The sequence below is a fragment of the Bacillus rossius genome, unplaced genomic scaffold (assembly GCF_032445375.1).
Source record: "Bacillus rossius redtenbacheri isolate Brsri unplaced genomic scaffold, Brsri_v3 Brsri_v3_scf556, whole genome shotgun sequence".
Classification (NCBI taxonomy): Eukaryota; Metazoa; Arthropoda; class Insecta; order Phasmatodea; family Bacillidae; genus Bacillus; species Bacillus rossius.
Window position 1 is genome coordinate 10001 of NW_026962762.1, and position 16051 is coordinate 26051.

The following is a 16051-nucleotide window of genomic DNA, read 5'->3' on the forward strand; positions in this document are numbered from 1 at the left end:
TTCCTTGGATGTGGTAGCCGTTTCTCAGGCTCCCTCTCCGGAATCGAACCCTGATTCCCCGTTACCCGTTACAACCATGGTAGGCGCAGAACCTACCATCGACAGTTGATAAGGCAGACATTTGAAAGATGCGTCGCCGGTACGGAGACCGTGCGATCAGCACAAAGTTATCCAGAGTCACCAAAGCAAACGGACGCAGACGAGCCACGCCGATTGGTTTTGATCTAATAAAAGCATCCCTCCCATTTCTGGTCGGGACTCAGTTCAGCATGTATTAGCTCTAGAATTACCACAGTTATCCAAGTCATGTGGTACGATCTAAGGAACCATAACTGATTTAATGAGCCATTCGCGGTTTCACCTTATTTTGGCTTGCACTTAGACATGCATGGCTTAATCTTTGAGACAAGCATATGACTACTGGCAGGATCAACCAGGGAGCTGCTAGCAGCTTTTTTTTTCGTTCGGAGGAACCTCCCGGGTCCGCAGAGCACCGGGTCCGAATCTTATGATGTACATTTTTTTTTCCTTCTGTATCAACAAGTACGGGGGCGACTTCCCAATATCGACACCCGCTTTGCAATTGCAAAGTCTTTCCTTCCATCTCTAATTAATTTTCCTAGGGAGTAGGCGAGGCCAAACTTCCAAGGCTTTCACTGGCGAATATATCGCGCTCTTAGAAACTCGCATGGTACTTGGCGAGTGGATTTCAAATTATATGATCGGTGCCCACATTCGGGCGCGGCCCACTGCGGGAGCAGACCGTTGGCCCGTGGGCTCGCTGTGAACTAATTTGCCCACTGGTCCGAAAAGTATTCATTTCTAAACACCTTTGGCCAGGGCTGAAGACCGCGACTAACCCCTTTGAAACTTGTCTCTCAGGGAGCTGCGATCCATCAAACATTTCATTGTTAACAGAGGGGAACCATTACTTGGTTAAGACGATAGGACACGCGTTCCCCACCATTTCGCATCCAATCGAATTGCCGCACAAGAGCTCGTTACCTGAGAAAGGTATAGCATTGGCTCGCAGCTAGTGTATTGCAGTTCAGACAGATAGGCCACTTTAGATAGTTCTTAGTGTTCACAGTTATCACCAAGACTAGACCCATATGGATTTAATTCTTCAAGGAGCAGCGGTCCACCAATAAGAGAGATGAAGACATGTTTTCGGATGGCCACAACGCCCCCTCGCCACCCAAATGTGCATGTTTTAAGTGTACATTGGGAGTCGACGGAACATCGGGAGTCCGCTTGCTTTCTCCGGATCAGCTGCCACCCCCCTGATCTACCAGATAGACAAGAACATGTCTTCTCCACCAATCTCATCCACCGAAGCTCCGATCATGGCTTCTTCTACCTTTATACTGATATACCCCCACGGAGCAACATGCGGGCAAGGGAACTCTTGCTACCCTTCAGTAAAGCAGGTATCTCTTATAGATGGTGACTGCACCTTGGCCAGGATTGAAGACCGCGACTAACCCCTTTGAAACTTGTCTCTCAGGGAGCTGCGATCCATCAAACATTTCATTGTTAACAGAGGGGAACCATTACTTGGTTAAGACGATAGGACACGCGTTCCCCACCATTTCGCATCCAATCGAATTGCCGCACAAGAGCTCGTTACCTAAGAAAGGTATAGCATTGGCTCGCAGCTAGTGTATTGCAGTTCAGACAGATAGGCCACTTTAGATAGTTCTTAGTGTTCACAGTTATCACCAAGACTAGACCCATATGGAATTAATTCTTCAAGGAGCAGCGGTCCACCAATAAGAGAGATGAAGACATGTTTTCGGATGGCCACAACGCCCCCTCGCCACCCAAATGTGCATGTTTCAAGTGTACATTGGGAGTCGACGGAACATCGGGAGTCCGCTTGCTTTCTCCGGATCAGCTGCCACCCCCCTGATCTACCAGATAGACAAGAACATGTCTTCTCCGCCAATCTCATCCACCGAAGCTCCGATCATGGCTTCTTCTACCTTTATACTGATATACCCCCACGGAGCAACATGCGGGCAAGGGAACTCTTGCTACCCTTCAGTAAAGCAGGTATCTCTTATAGATGGTGACTGCACCTTGGCCAGGATTGAAGACCGCGACTAACCCCTTTGAAACTTGTCTCTCAGGGAGCTGCGATCCATCAAACATTTCATTGTTAACAGAGGGGAACCATTACTTGGTTAAGACGACCGGACACGCGTTCCCCACCATTTCGCATCCAATCGAATCGCCGCACAAGAGCTCGTTACCTGAGAAAGGTATAGCATTGGCTCGCAGCTTGTGTATTGCAGTTCAGACAGATAGGCCACTTTAGATAGTTCTTCGTGTTCACAGTTAAGACCACGGCTAGACCCATATGGAATTAATTCTTCAAGGAGCAGCGGTACACCAAGCATTTCATTGTGTACTAGAAAGCACCTCTACCATGTAACAAACATACGACCACCAAATTTCTGCTTACTTCCCCCAGCGGATAGTATTTGCTAGTATCATCCACAAAGTAAATCAATTTTTTCAATGTACCGCTTCTTGGGGGAACTGGGCATGAATCAATCAAGCATTTTGAGGTAGCATGTCCGCTTCACCGCGAGGTGCTCTGAATACCATTATACATTCTTTTTCATCATCCACTTTCAGACCACTACAAGACCCATACTGAATTAATTCCTCAAGGAGCTGCAGTCCACAAAACATTTTACTGTGTACTAGAGGGCACCTCCACCATGTAACAGAAAACATACAACCTTCTTAATTTAATTCTGCATTGTTTCCCAGACGATTTGTTAGCCATACAACAGTACCATCCACAGTAATTCACCTCTTTGAAATCCAATGCATTGTAGAGAAACTGAGGTGGTAGCATTCAAACCGTTCTGTAATGTTAATTCTGCTTCATAGAAAGGTGCTACAGGTTCCACAATAATTAATTGGATATTTTTGCAATATATATAGGGCGAGAAAACTCGGGGGGACTCCCTTTTCATTTATGTACATATTCTTTCCATATTGCAAATAATTCCAATTTTTCCCGATTGCATGTCCCCCTAATATACCCAAAATGGGCCTATCGATGGGTTCACAAAGGTACCCAAAATATGAGATTTTGACTGAAAGAGGCTGGCTAACTTCCGGGAACATGATCATAGGAAATAGGTCAAAATCCCGAATCGCAGTTGTTTACGAACAACCACGAACGGAGACTTAAAATAACCTATAAGGCTGGAATTCATGGGGCCTGTATAACAGGCATTTACACAGACTCTCGGGAGGGAGGGCTCTGTGGCCGGGAGAATTTTCTGGCTCCCCGCCCGAAACTTTTCAGAGTCCCTAATGCCTGCTTGAATGTGAATAAGCAGAGCCCGGTAGCTGATATTTTGCCGGGGTGTGGAGGCCCCGGTCGCCGCCAAATTCCTCTGGTCACAGCTTGTGTTAATACACATGTTAATTTTACATGCAAACCACCAATGACATTTTCCTCGGCCGCGGAGGCCTCGGTCGCCGCCAGAATTTTCTGGTTCCCGCTCAATATATTGCAGAGTCCTGCAGGCCTGCTTCTGTAGGAATATGCAGAGCCCGGTAGCTGATATTTTGCCGGGGTGAGGAGGCCTCGGTCGCCGCCAAATTCCTCTCATCCCAGCTTGTGTTAATACACATGTTAATTTTACATGCAAAACCACCAATTACCATTTCCTCGGCCGCGGAGGCCTCGGTCGCCGGGAGATTTTCCTGGCTCCCCGCTCAATATACTGCACAGTCCCGCAGGCCTGTCTCCAGTGGAATACACACAGTCCGAGAGCCGAAAATTTGCCGGGGTGTGGAGGCCTCGGTCGCCAACAGATTGCCATAGGCTCTGGCTGCAATATTTACCGTGTATTTTTTCCCTCCAGAGACACCACTACACACCCTATATAACCCAAAATGGGCCTTGACGCGTGTACACGCGGAGCCCGAGCGCCGAGAGTTCTCCCGGCCGCGGAGGCCTCGGTCGCCGGGAGAATTTCAACGGCCCCTGCTCGAAATTTTTCTAAGTCCAGAATGCCTGCTTCTCCCAGCCTGTGTTAATACACATGTTAATTTAACATGTAAAATCACCAAGGACCATTTCCTCGGCCGCGGAGGCCTCGGTCACCGCCAGAATTTTCTGGCTGCCCGCTCCCCATGGGTAGACGCGCTGCCCAAGCGCCGAGAGTTCTCCCGGCCGCGGAGGCCTCGGTCGCCGGGAGAATTTCTCCGGCCCCTGCTCGAAATTTTTCAAAGTCCAGAATGCCTGCTTCTCCCAGCATGTGTTAATACACATGTTAATTTAACATGTAATATTACCAATGACCTTTTCCTCGGCCGCGGAGGCCTCGGTCGCCGCCAGAATTTTCTGGCTGCCCGCTCCCCATGGGTAGACGCGGAGCCCGAGCGCCGAGAGTTCTCCCGGCCGCGGAGGCCTCGGTCGCCGGGAGAATTTCTCCGGCCCCTGCTCGAAATTTTTCAAAGTCCAGAATGCCTAGTTCTCCCAGCCTGTGTTAATACACATGTTAATTTAACATGTAAAATTACCAAGGATTATTATCCCGGCCGCAGAGGCCTCGGTCGCCGCCAGAAATTTCTGGCTCCCCGCTCAATGTATTGCAGAGTCCCGCAGGCTTGCTTCTCCAAGCCTGTGTTAATACACATGTTAATTTAACATGTAAAATTACAGAGGATTATTTCCCCGGCCGCGGAGGCCTCGGTCGCCGCCAGAATTTTCTGGCTGCCCGCTCAATGTATTGCAGAGTCCCGCAGGCTTGCTTCTCCAAGCCTGTGTTAATACACATGTTAATTTAACATGCAAAATCACCAATGACAAATTCCTCGGCCGCGGAGGCCTCGATCGCCGGGAAAATGTTCTGGCTCCCTGCTCGAATTTTTTTTCTAAGTCCCGATTCGCTATTACAGGCTGGCGCACGGAGTCCGAGGGGCGTAAATATGCCGGGTAGTGGTGCCTTCCGTCGCCGAGACATTTTACAATTGCCTGGGAGCAGTATTTAACATGTTAATTTTTTCCCCTCGTGACACCACTACCCCCTATATAACGCAAAATGGGCCTTGCCAAGGGGGCGCGCAACGCCCGAGCGCGGGCGTTTTTCCCGGCCGCCGAGACCTCCATCGCCGGGAGAATGTCTTCAGCTATTTGCTAGATTTCCCGATTCGCCCCGCACGACAAACAACCACGAACGAGGTGGTTTTCGAGAGTTCTCCCGGCCGCGGAGGCCTCGGTCGCAGGGAGAATTTCCCTGGCCCCTGCTCGAAATTTTTCTAAGTCCAGAATGCCTGCATCTCCCAGCCTGTGTTAAAACACATGTTAATTTAACATGTAAAATTACCAATGACCATTTCCTCGGCCGCAGAGGCCTCGGTCGCAGCCAGAATTTTCTGGCTCCCTGCTCAATATATTGCAGAGTCCCGCATGCTTGCTTCTCCAAGCCTGTGTTAATACACATGTTAATTTAACATGTAAAATTACCGAGGATTATTTCCCCGGCCGCGGAGGCCTCGGTCGCCGCCAGAAATTTCTGGCTCCCCGCTCAATATATTGCAGCGACCCGCAGGCTTGCTTCTCCCAGCCTGTGTTAATACACATGTTAATTTAACATGTAAAATCACCAAGGACCATTTCCTCGGCCGCGGAGGCCTCGGTCGCCGCCAGAATTTTCTGGCTGCCCGCTCCCCATGTGTAGACGCGGAGCCCGAGCGCCGAGAGTTCTCCCGGCCGCGGAGGCCTCGTAGCCGGGAGAATTTCTCGGGCCCCTGCTCGAAATTTTTCTAAGTCCAGAATGCCTGCTTCTCCCAGCCTGTGTTAATACACATGTTAATTTAACATGTAATTTTACCAATGACCTTTTCCTCGGCCGCGGAGGCCTCGGTCGCCGCCAGAATTTTCTGGCTCCCGGCTCAATATATTACAGAGTCCCGCAGGCCTGTCTCCAGTGGAATACACACAGTCCGAGAGCCGAAAATTTGCCGGGGTGTGGAGGCCTCGGTCGCCAACAGATTGCCATAGGCTCTGGCTGCAATATTTACCGTGTATTTTTTCCCTCCAGAGACACCACTACCCCCTATAAAACCCAAAATAGGCCTTGCGGTGGGTACACGCAGAGCCCGAGCGCCGAAGTTCTCCCGGCCGCGGAGGCCTCGGTCGCCGGGAGAATTTCTCCGGCCCCTGCTCGAAATTTTTCAAAGTCCAGAATGCCTGCTTCTCCCAGCCTGTGTTAATACACATGTTAATTTAACATGTTAAATTATCGAGGATTATTTCCCCGGCCGTGGAGGCCTCGGTCGCCGCCAGAATTTTCTGGCTCCCCGCTCAATATATTGCAGAGTCCCGCAGGCTTGCTTCTCCCAGCCTGTGTTAATACACATGTTAATTTAACATGTAAAATCACCGAGGACCATTTCCTCGGCCGCGGAGGCCTCGGTCGCCGCCAGAATTTTCTGGCTCACCTCTCAATGTATTGCAGAGTCCCGCAGGCTTGGTTCTCCAAGCCTGTGTTAATACACATGTTAATTTAACATGTAAAATTACCGAGGATTATTTCCCCGGCCGCGGAGGCCTCGGTCGCCGCCAGAATTTTCTGGCTCCCCGCTCAATGTATTGCAGAGTCCCGCAGGCTTGGTTCTCCAAGCCTGTGTTAATACACATGTTAATTTAACATGTAAAATTACCGAGGATTATTTCCCCGGCCACGGAGGCCTCGGTCGCCGACAGAATTGTCTGGCTCCCTGCTCGAATTTTTTCTAAGTCCCGATTCGCTATTACAGGCTGGCGCACGGAGTCAGAGGGGCGGGAATTCGCCGGGTAGTGGTGCCTTCCGTCGCCGAGACATTTTTCTATTGCCTGGAAGCTGTATTTAACATGTTAATTTTTTCCCCCTCGGGACACCACTACCCCCTATATAACCCAACATGGGCCTTGCCGCGGGTACACGCGGAGCCCGAGCGCCGAGTGTTCTCCCGGCCGCGGAGGCCTCGGTCGCCGGGAGAATTTCTCCGGCCCCTGCTCGAAATTTTTCAAAGTCCAGAATGCCTGCTTCTCCCAGCCTGTGTTAATACACATGTTAATTTAACATGTTAAATTACCGAGGATTATTTCCCCGGCCGTGGAGGCCTCGGTCGCCGCCAGAATTTTCTGGCTCCCCGCTCAATATATTGCAGAGTCCCGCAGGCTTGCTTTTCCCAGCCTGTGTTAATACACATGTTAATTTAACATGTAAAATTACCAATGACCATTTCCTCGGCCGCAGAGGCCTCGGTCGCCGCCAGAATTTTCTGGCTCCCCGCTCAATGTATTGCAGAGTCCCGCAGGCATGCTTCTCCAAGCCTGTGTTAATACACATGTTAATTTAACATGTTAAATTACCGAGGATTATTTCCCCGGCCGTGGAGGCCTCGGTCGCCGCCAGAATTTTCTGGCTCCCCGCTCAATATATTGCAGAGTCCCGCAGGCTTGCTTTTCCCAGCCTGTGTTAATACACATGTTAATTTAACATGTAAAATCACCAAGGACCATTTCCTCGGCCGCGGAGGCCTCGGTCGCCGCCAGAATTTTCTGGCTTCCCGCTCCCCATGGGTAGACGCGGAGCCCGAGCGCCGAGAGTTCTCCCGGCCGCGGAGGCCTCGGTCGCCGGGAGAATTTCTCCGGCCCCTGCTCGAAATTTTTCAAAGTCTAGAATGCCTAGTTCTCCCAGCCTGTGTTAATACACATGTTAATTTAACATGTAAAATTACCAAGGATTATTATCCCGGCCGCAGAGGCCTCGGTCGCCGCCAGAAATTTCTGGCTCCCCGCTCAATGTATTGCAGCGTCCCGCAGGCTTGCTTCTCCAAGCCTGTGTTAATACACATGTTAATTTAACATGTAAAATTACAGAGGATTATTTCCCCGGCCGCGGAGGCCTCGGTCGCCGCCAGAATTTTCTGGCTGCCCGCTCAATGTATTGCAGAGTCCCGCAGGCTTGCTTCTCCAAGCCTGTGTTAATACACATGTTAATTTAACATGCAAAATCACCAATGACAAATTCCTCGGCCGCGGAGGCCTCGATCGCCGGGAAAATGTTCTGGCTCCCTGCTCGAATTTTTTTTCTAAGTCCCGATTCGCTATTACAGGCTGGCGCACGGAGTCCGAGGGGCGTAAATATGCCGGGTAGTGGTGCCTTCCGTCGCCGAGACATTTTACAATTGCCTGGGAGCAGTATTTAACATGTTAATTTTTTCCCCTCGGGACACCACTACCCCCTATATAACCCAAAATGGGCCTTGCCAAGGGGGCGCGCAACGCCCGAGCGCGGGCGTTTTTCCCGGCCGCCGAGGCCTCCATCGCCGGGAGAATGTCTTCAGCTATTTGCTAGATTTCCCGATTCGCCCCGCACGGCAAACAACCACGAACGAGGTGGTTTTCGAGAGTTCTCCCGGCCGCGGAGGCCTCGGTCGCCGGGAGAATTTCTCGGGCCCCTGCTCGAAATTTTTCTAAGTCCAGAATGCCTGCATCTCCCAGCCTGTGTTAAAACACATGTTAATTTAACATGTAAAATTACCAATGACCATTTCCTCGGCCGCAGAGGCCTCGGTCGCAGCCAGAATTTTCTGGCTCCCTGCTCAATATATTGCAGAGTCCCGCATGCTTGCTTCTCCCAGCCTGTGTTAATACACATGGTTATTTAACATGTAAAATTACCGAGGATTATTTCCCTGGCCGCAGAGGCCGCGGTCGCCGCCAGAATTTTCTGGCTCCCCGCTCAATGTATTGCAGAGTCCCGCAGGCTTGCTTCTCCAAGCCTGTGTTAATACACATGTTAATTTAACATGTAAAATTACCGAGGATTATTTCCCCGGCCGCGGAGGCCTCGGTCGCCGCCAGAATTTTCTGGCTCCCCGCTCAATATATTGCAGCGACCCGCAGGCTTGCTTCTCCCAGCCTGTGTTAATACACATGTTAATTTAACATGTAAAATTACCGAGGATTATTTCCCCGGCCGCGGAGGCTTCGGTCGCCGCCAGAATTTTCTGGCTCCCGGCTCAATATATTACAGAGTCCCGCAGGCCTGTCTCCAGTGGAATACACACAGTCCGAGAGCCGAAAATTTGCCGGGGTGTGGAGGCCTCGGTCGCCAACAGATTGCCATAGGCTCTGGCTGCAATATTTACCGTGTATTTTTTCCCTCCAGAGACACCACTACCCCCTATATAACCCAAAATGGGCCTTGCGGCGTGTACACGCGGAGCCCGAGCGCCGAAGTTCTCCCGGCCGCGGAGGCCTCGGTCGCCGGGAGAATTTCTCCGGCCCCTGCTCGAAATTTTTCAAAGTCCAGAATGCCTGCTTCTCCCAGCCTGTGTTAATACACATGTTAATTTAACATGTAAAATTACCGAGGATTATTTCCCCGGCCGCGGAGGCCTCGGTCGCCGCCAGAATTTTCTGGCTCCCCGCTCAATGTATTGCAGAGTCCCGCAGGCTTGCTTCTCCCAGCCTGTGTTAATACACATGTTAATTTAACATGTAAAATCATTGAGGACCATTTCCTCGGCCGCGGAGGCCTCGGTCGCCGCCAGAATTTTCTGGCTCCCCGCTCAATGTATTGCAGAGTCCCGCAGGCTTGCTTCTCCCAGCCTGTGTTAATACACATGTTAATTTAACATGTAAAATCAACAAGGACCATTTCCTCGGCCGCGGAGGCCTCGGTCGCCGCCAGAATTTTCTGGCTGCCCGCTCCCCATTGGTAGACGCGGAGCCCGAGCGCCGAGAGTTCTCCCGGCCGCGGAGGCCTCGGTCGCCGGGAGAATTTCTCCGGCCCCTGCTCGAAATTTTTCAAAGTCCAGAATGCCTGCTTCTCCCAGCATGTGTTAATACACATGTTAATTTAACATGTAATATTACCAATGACCTTTTCCTCGTCCGCGGAGGCCTCGGTCGCCGCCAGAATTTTCTGGCTGCCCGCTCCCCATGGGTAGACGCGCTGCCCGAGCGCCGAGATTTCTCCCGGCCGCGGAGGCCTCTGTCGCCGGGAGAATTTCTCTGGCCCCTGCTCGAAATTTTTCAAAGTCCAGAATGCCTAGTTCTCCCAGCCTGTGTTAATACACATGTTAATTTAACATGTAAAATTACCAAGGATTATTATCCCGGCCGCAGAGGCCTCGGTCGCCGCCAGAAATTTCTGGCTCCCCGCTCAATGTATTGCAGAGACCCGCAGGCTTGCTTCTCCAAGCCTGTGTTAATACACATGTTAATTTAACATGTAAAATTACCGAGGATTATTTCCCCGGCCGCGGAGGCCTCGATCGCCGCCAGAAATTTCTGGCTCCCCGCTCAATATATTGCAGCGACCCGCAGGCTTGCTTCTCCCAGCCTGTGTTAATACACATGTTAATTTAACATGTAAAATCACCAAGGACCATTTCCTCGGCCGCGGAGGCCTCGGTCGCCGCCAGAATTTTCTGGCTGCCCGCTCCCCATGTGTAGACGCGGAGCCCGAGCGCCGAGAGTTCTCCCGGCCGCGGAGGCCTCGGTCGCCGCCAGAATTTTCTGGCTCCCCGCTCAATGTATTGCAGAGTCCCGCAGGCTTGCTTCTCCAAGCCTGTGTTAATACACATGTTAATTTAACATGCAAAATCACCAATGACAATTTCCTCGGCCGCGGAGGCCTCCATCGCCGGGAGAATTTTCTGGCTCTCTGCTCGAATTTTTTCTAAGTCCCGATTCGCTATTACAGGCTGGCGCACGGAGTCCGAGGGGCGGAAATATGCCGGGTAGTGGTGCCTTCCGTCGCCGAGACATTTTACAATTGCCTGGGAGCAGTATTTAACATGTTAATTTTTTCCCCCTCGGGACACCACTACCCCCTATATAACCCAAAATGGGCCATGCAATGGGTGCCCACAACGCCCGAGCGCGGGCATTTTTCCCGGGCGCCGAGGCCTCGATCGCCGGGAGAATGTCTCCAGCTATTTGCATGATGTCCCGATTCGCCCCACAAGGCGAACAACCACGAACGAGGTGGTTTTCGTTCGTGGTTGTTTTCGTTCGTGGTTGTTTACTGTTCGTGGTTGTTTTCATTCGTGGTTGTTGTGCGTTCGTGGTTGTTGTCGTTCGGGGTTGTTTTCCGTTCGTGGTTGTTGTCGTTCGTGGTTGTTGTCGTTCGTGGTTGTTGTCGTTCGTGGTTGTTTTCCGTTCGTGGTTGTTTTACGTTCGTGGTTGTTTTCGAGGCAATTGGTACTTTGAAAATTTCAATCGGTTAGCTAGAAAAAATTCTCCCGGCGGTGATTGCCTTGATCGCCGGGAGAATTTTCTGGCTCCCCGATAAAATTTTTTCCAAGTCCCGATTCGCTCTTACTAGCTGGCGCACGGAGTCCGAGGGGCGGGAATTCGCCGGGTAGTGGTGTGTTCCGTCGCCGAGACATTTTCCTATTGCCTGGAAGCAGTATTTAACATGTTAATTTTTTCCCCCTCGGGACACCACTACCCCCTATATAACACAAAATGGGCCTTGCCGCGGGTACACCCGGAGCCCGAGCGCCGAGAGTTCTCCCGGCCGCAGAGGCCTCGGTCGCCGGGAGATTTTCTCCGGCCCCTGCTCGAAATTTTCCAAAGTCCAGAATGCCTGCTTCTCCCAGCCTGTGTTAATACACATGTTAATTTAACATGTAAAATCACCAAGGACCATTTCCTCGGCCGCGGAGGCCTCGGTCGCCGCCAGAATTTTCTGGCTGCCCGCTCCCCAAGGGTAGACGCGGAGCCCGAGCGCCGAGAGTTCTCCCGGCCGCGGAGGCCTCGGTCGCCGGGAGAATTTCTCCGGCCCCTGCTCGAAATTTTTCAAAGTCCAGAATGCCTGCTTCTCCCAGCATGTGTTAATACACATGTTAATTTAACATGTAATATTACCAATGACCTTTTCCTCGGCCGCGGAGGCCTCGGTCGCCGCCAGAATTTTCTGGCTGCCCGCTCCCCATGGGTAGACGCGGAGCCCGAGCGCCGAGAGTTCTCCCGGCCGCGGAGGCCTCGGTCGCCGGGAGAATTTCTCCGGCCCCTGCTCGAAATTTTTCAAAGTCCAGAATGCCTAGTTCTCCCAGCCTGTGTTAATACACATGTTAATTTAACATGTAAAATTACCAAGGATTATTATCCCGGCCGCAGAGGCCTCGGTCGCCGCCAGAAATTTCTGGCTCCCCGCTCAATGTATTGCAGAGTCCCGCAGGCTTGCTTCTCCAAGCCTGTGTTAATACACATGTTAATTTAACATGTAAAATTACAGAGGATTATTTCCCCGGCCGCGGAGGCCACGGTCGCCGCCAGAATTTTCTGGCTGCCCGCTCAATGTATTGCAGAGTCCCGCAGGCTTGCTTCTCCAAGCCTGTGTTAATACACATGTTAATTTAACATGCAAAATCACCAATGACAAATTCCTCGGCCGCGGAGGCCTCGATCGCCGGGAAAATGTTCTGGCTCCCTGCTCGAATTTTTTTTCTAAGTCCCGATTCGCTATTACAGGCTGGCGCACGGAGTCCGAGGGGCGTAAATATGCCGGGTAGTGGTGCCTTCCGTCGCCGAGACATTTTACAATTGCCTGGGAGCAGTATTTAACATGTTAATTTTTTCCCCTCGGGACACCACTACCCCCTATATAACCCAAAATGGGCCTTGCCAAGGGGGCGCGCAACGCCCGAGCGCGGGCGTTTTTCCCGGCCGCCGAGGCCTCCATCGCCGGGAGAATGTCTTCAGCTATTTGCTAGATTTCCCGATTCGCCCCGCACGGCAAACAACCACGAACGAGGTGGTTTTCGAGAGTTCTCCCGGCCGCAGAGGCCTCGGTCGCCGGGAGAATTTCTCGGGCCCCTGCTCGAAATTTTTCTAAGTCCAGAATGCCTGCATCTCCCAGCCTGTGTTAAAACACATGTTAATTTAACATGTAAAATTACCAATGACCATTTCCTCGGCCGCAGAGGCCTCGGTCGCAGCCAGAATTTTCTGGCTCCCTGCTCAATATATTGCAGAGTCCCGCATGCTTGCTTCTCCCAGCCTGTGTTAATACACATGGTTATTTAACATGTAAAATTACCGAGGATTATTTCCCTGGCCGCAGAGGCCGCGGTCGCCGCCAGAATTTTCTGGCTCCCCGCTCAATGTATTGCAGAGTCCCGCAGGCTTGCTTCTCCAAGCCTGTGTTAATACACATGTTAATTTAACATGTAAAATTACCGAGGATTATTTCCCCGGCCGCGGAGGCCTCGGTCGCCGCCAGAATTTTCTGGCTCCCCGCTCAATATATTGCAGCGACCCGCAGGCTTGCTTCTCCCAGCCTGTGTTAATACACATGTTAATTTAACATGTAAAATTACCGAGGATTATTTCCCCGGCCGCGGAGGCCTCGGTCGCCGCCAGAATTTTCTGGCTCCCGGCTCAATATATTACAGAGTCCCGCAGGCCTGTCTCCAGTGGAATACACACAGTCCGAGAGCCGAAAATTTGCCGGCGTGTGGAGGCCTCGGTCGCCAACAGATTGCCATAGGCTCTGGCTGCAATATTTACCGTGTATTTTTTCCCTCCAGAGACACCACTACCCCCTATATAACCCAAAATGGGCCTTGCGGCGGGTACACGCGGAGCCCGAGCGCCGAAGTTCTCCCGGCCGCGGAGGCCTCGGTCGCCGGGAGAATTTCTCCGGCCCCTGCTCGAAATTTTTCAAAGTCCAGAATGCCTGCTTCTCCCAGCCTGTGTTAATACACATGTTAATTTAACATGTAAAATTACCGAGGATTATTTCCCCGGCCGCGGAGGCCTCGGTCGCCGCCAGAATTTTCTGGCTCCCCGCTCAATGTATTGCAGAGTCCCGCAGGCTTGCTTCTCCCAGCCTGTGTTAATACACATGATAATTTAACATGTAAAATCATTGAGGACCATTTCCTCGGCCGCGGAGGCCTCGGTCGCCGCCAGAATTTTCTGGCTCCCCGCTCAATGTATTGCAGAGTCCCGCAGGCTTGCTTCTCCCAGCCTGTGTTAATACACATGTTAATTTAACATGTAAAATCAACAAGGACCATTTCCTCGGCCGCGGAGGCCTCGGTCGCCGCCAGAATTTTCTGGCTGCCCGCTCCCCATTGGTAGACGCGGAGCCCGAGCGCCGAGAGTTCTCCCGGCCGCGGAGGCCTCGGTCGCCGGGAGAATTTCTCCGGCCCCTGCTCGAAATTTTTCAAAGTCCAGAATGCCTGCTTCTCCCAGCATGTGTTAATACACATGTTAATTTAACATGTAATATTACCAATGACCTTTTCCTCGGCCGCGGAGGCCTCGGTCGCCGCCAGAATTTTCTGGCTGCCCGCTCCCCATGGGTAGACGCGCTGCCCGAGCGCCGAGAGTTCTCCCGGCCGCGGAGGCCTCGGTCGCCGGGAGAATTTCTCCGGCCCCTGCTCGAAATTTTTCAAAGTCCAGAATGCCTAGTTCTCCCAGCCTGTGTTAATACACATGTTAATTTAACATGTAAAATTACCAAGGATTATTATCCCGGCCGCAGAGGCCTCGGTCGCCGCCAGAAATTTCTGGCTCCCCGCTCAATGTATTGCAGAGTCCCGCAGGCTTGCTTCTCCAAGCCTGTGTTAATACACATGTTAATTTAACATGTAAAATTACCGAGGATTATTTCCCCGGCCGCGGAGGCCTCGGTCGCCGCCAGAAATTTCTGGCTCCCCGCTCAATATATTGCAGCGACCCGCAGGCTTGCTTCTCCCAGCCTGTGTTAATACACATGTTAATTTAACATGTAAAATCACCAAGGACCATTTCCTCGGCCGCGGAGGCCTCGGTCGCCGCCAGAATTTTCTGGCTGCCCGCTCCCCATGTGTAGACGCGGAGCCCGAGCGCCGAGAGTTCTCCCGGCCGCGGAGGCCTCGGTCGCCGCCAGAATTTTCTGGCTCCCCGCTCAATGTATTGCAGAGTCCCGCAGGCTTGCTTCTCCAAGCCTGTGTTAATACACATGTTAATTTAACATGCAAAATCACCAATGACAATTTCCTCGGCCGCGGAGGCCTCCATCGCCGGGAGAATTTTCTGGCTCTCTGCTCGAATTTTTTCTAAGTCCCGATTCGCTATTACAGGCTGGCGCACGGAGTCCGAGGGGCGGAAATATGCCGGGTAGTGGTGCCTTCCGTCGCCGAGACATTTTACAATTGCCTGGGAGCAGTATTTAACATGTTAATTTTTTCCCCCTCGGGACACCACTACCCCCTATATAACCCAAAATGGGCCATGCAATGGGTGCCCACAACGCCCGAGCGCGGGCATTTTTCCCGGGCGCCGAGGCCTCGATCGCCGGGAGAATGTCTCCAGCTATTTGCATGATGTCCCGATTCGCCCCACAAGGCGAACAACCACGAACGAGGTGGTTTTCGTTCGTGGTTGTTTTCGTTCGTGGTTGTTTACCGTTCGTGGTTGTTTTCATTCGTGGTTGTTGTGCGTTCGTGGTTGTTGTCGTTCGGGGTTGTTTTCCGTTCGTGGTTGTTGTCGTTCGTGGTTGTTGTCGTTCGTGGTTGTTGTCGTTCGTGGTTGTTTTCCGTTCGTGGTTGTTTTACGTTCGTGGTTGTTTTCGAGGCAATTGGTACTTTGAAAATTTCAATCGGTTAGCTAGAAAAAATTCTCCCGGCGGTGATTGCCTTGATCGCCGGGAGAATTTTCTGGCTCCCCGATAAAATTTTTTCCAAGTCCCGATTCGCTCTTACAAGCTGGCGCACGGAGTCCGAGGGGCGGGAATTCGCCGGGTAGTGGTGCGTTCCGTCGCCGAGACATTTTCCTATTGCCTGGAAGCAGTATTTAACATGTTAATTTTTTCCCCCTCGGGACACCACTACCCCCTATATAACACAAAATGGGCCTTGCCGCGGGTACACCCGGAGCCCGAGCGCCGAGAGTTCTCCCGGCCGCAGAGGCCTCGGTCGCCGGGAGAATTTCTCCGGCCCCTGCTCGAAATTTTCCAAAGTCCAGAATGCCTGCTTCTCCCAGCCTGTGTTAATACACATGTTAATTTAACATGTAAAA

At 51.8% G+C, this 16051-nt stretch overlaps 1 non-coding gene across 1 annotated transcript in view; it reads right to left on the reverse strand.

The window, feature by feature from the left end:
* The window catches only part of LOC134545075 (small subunit ribosomal RNA), a 1989-nt gene extending 1549 nt beyond the window's left edge, over positions 1-440 (reverse strand). The window contains exon 1 of the ribosomal RNA XR_010078250.1: positions 1-440. This exon is cut by the window's left edge and continues 1549 nt beyond it. This is a non-coding gene — a ribosomal RNA (small subunit ribosomal RNA).
* Positions 441-16051: the final 15611 nt, after the last annotated feature.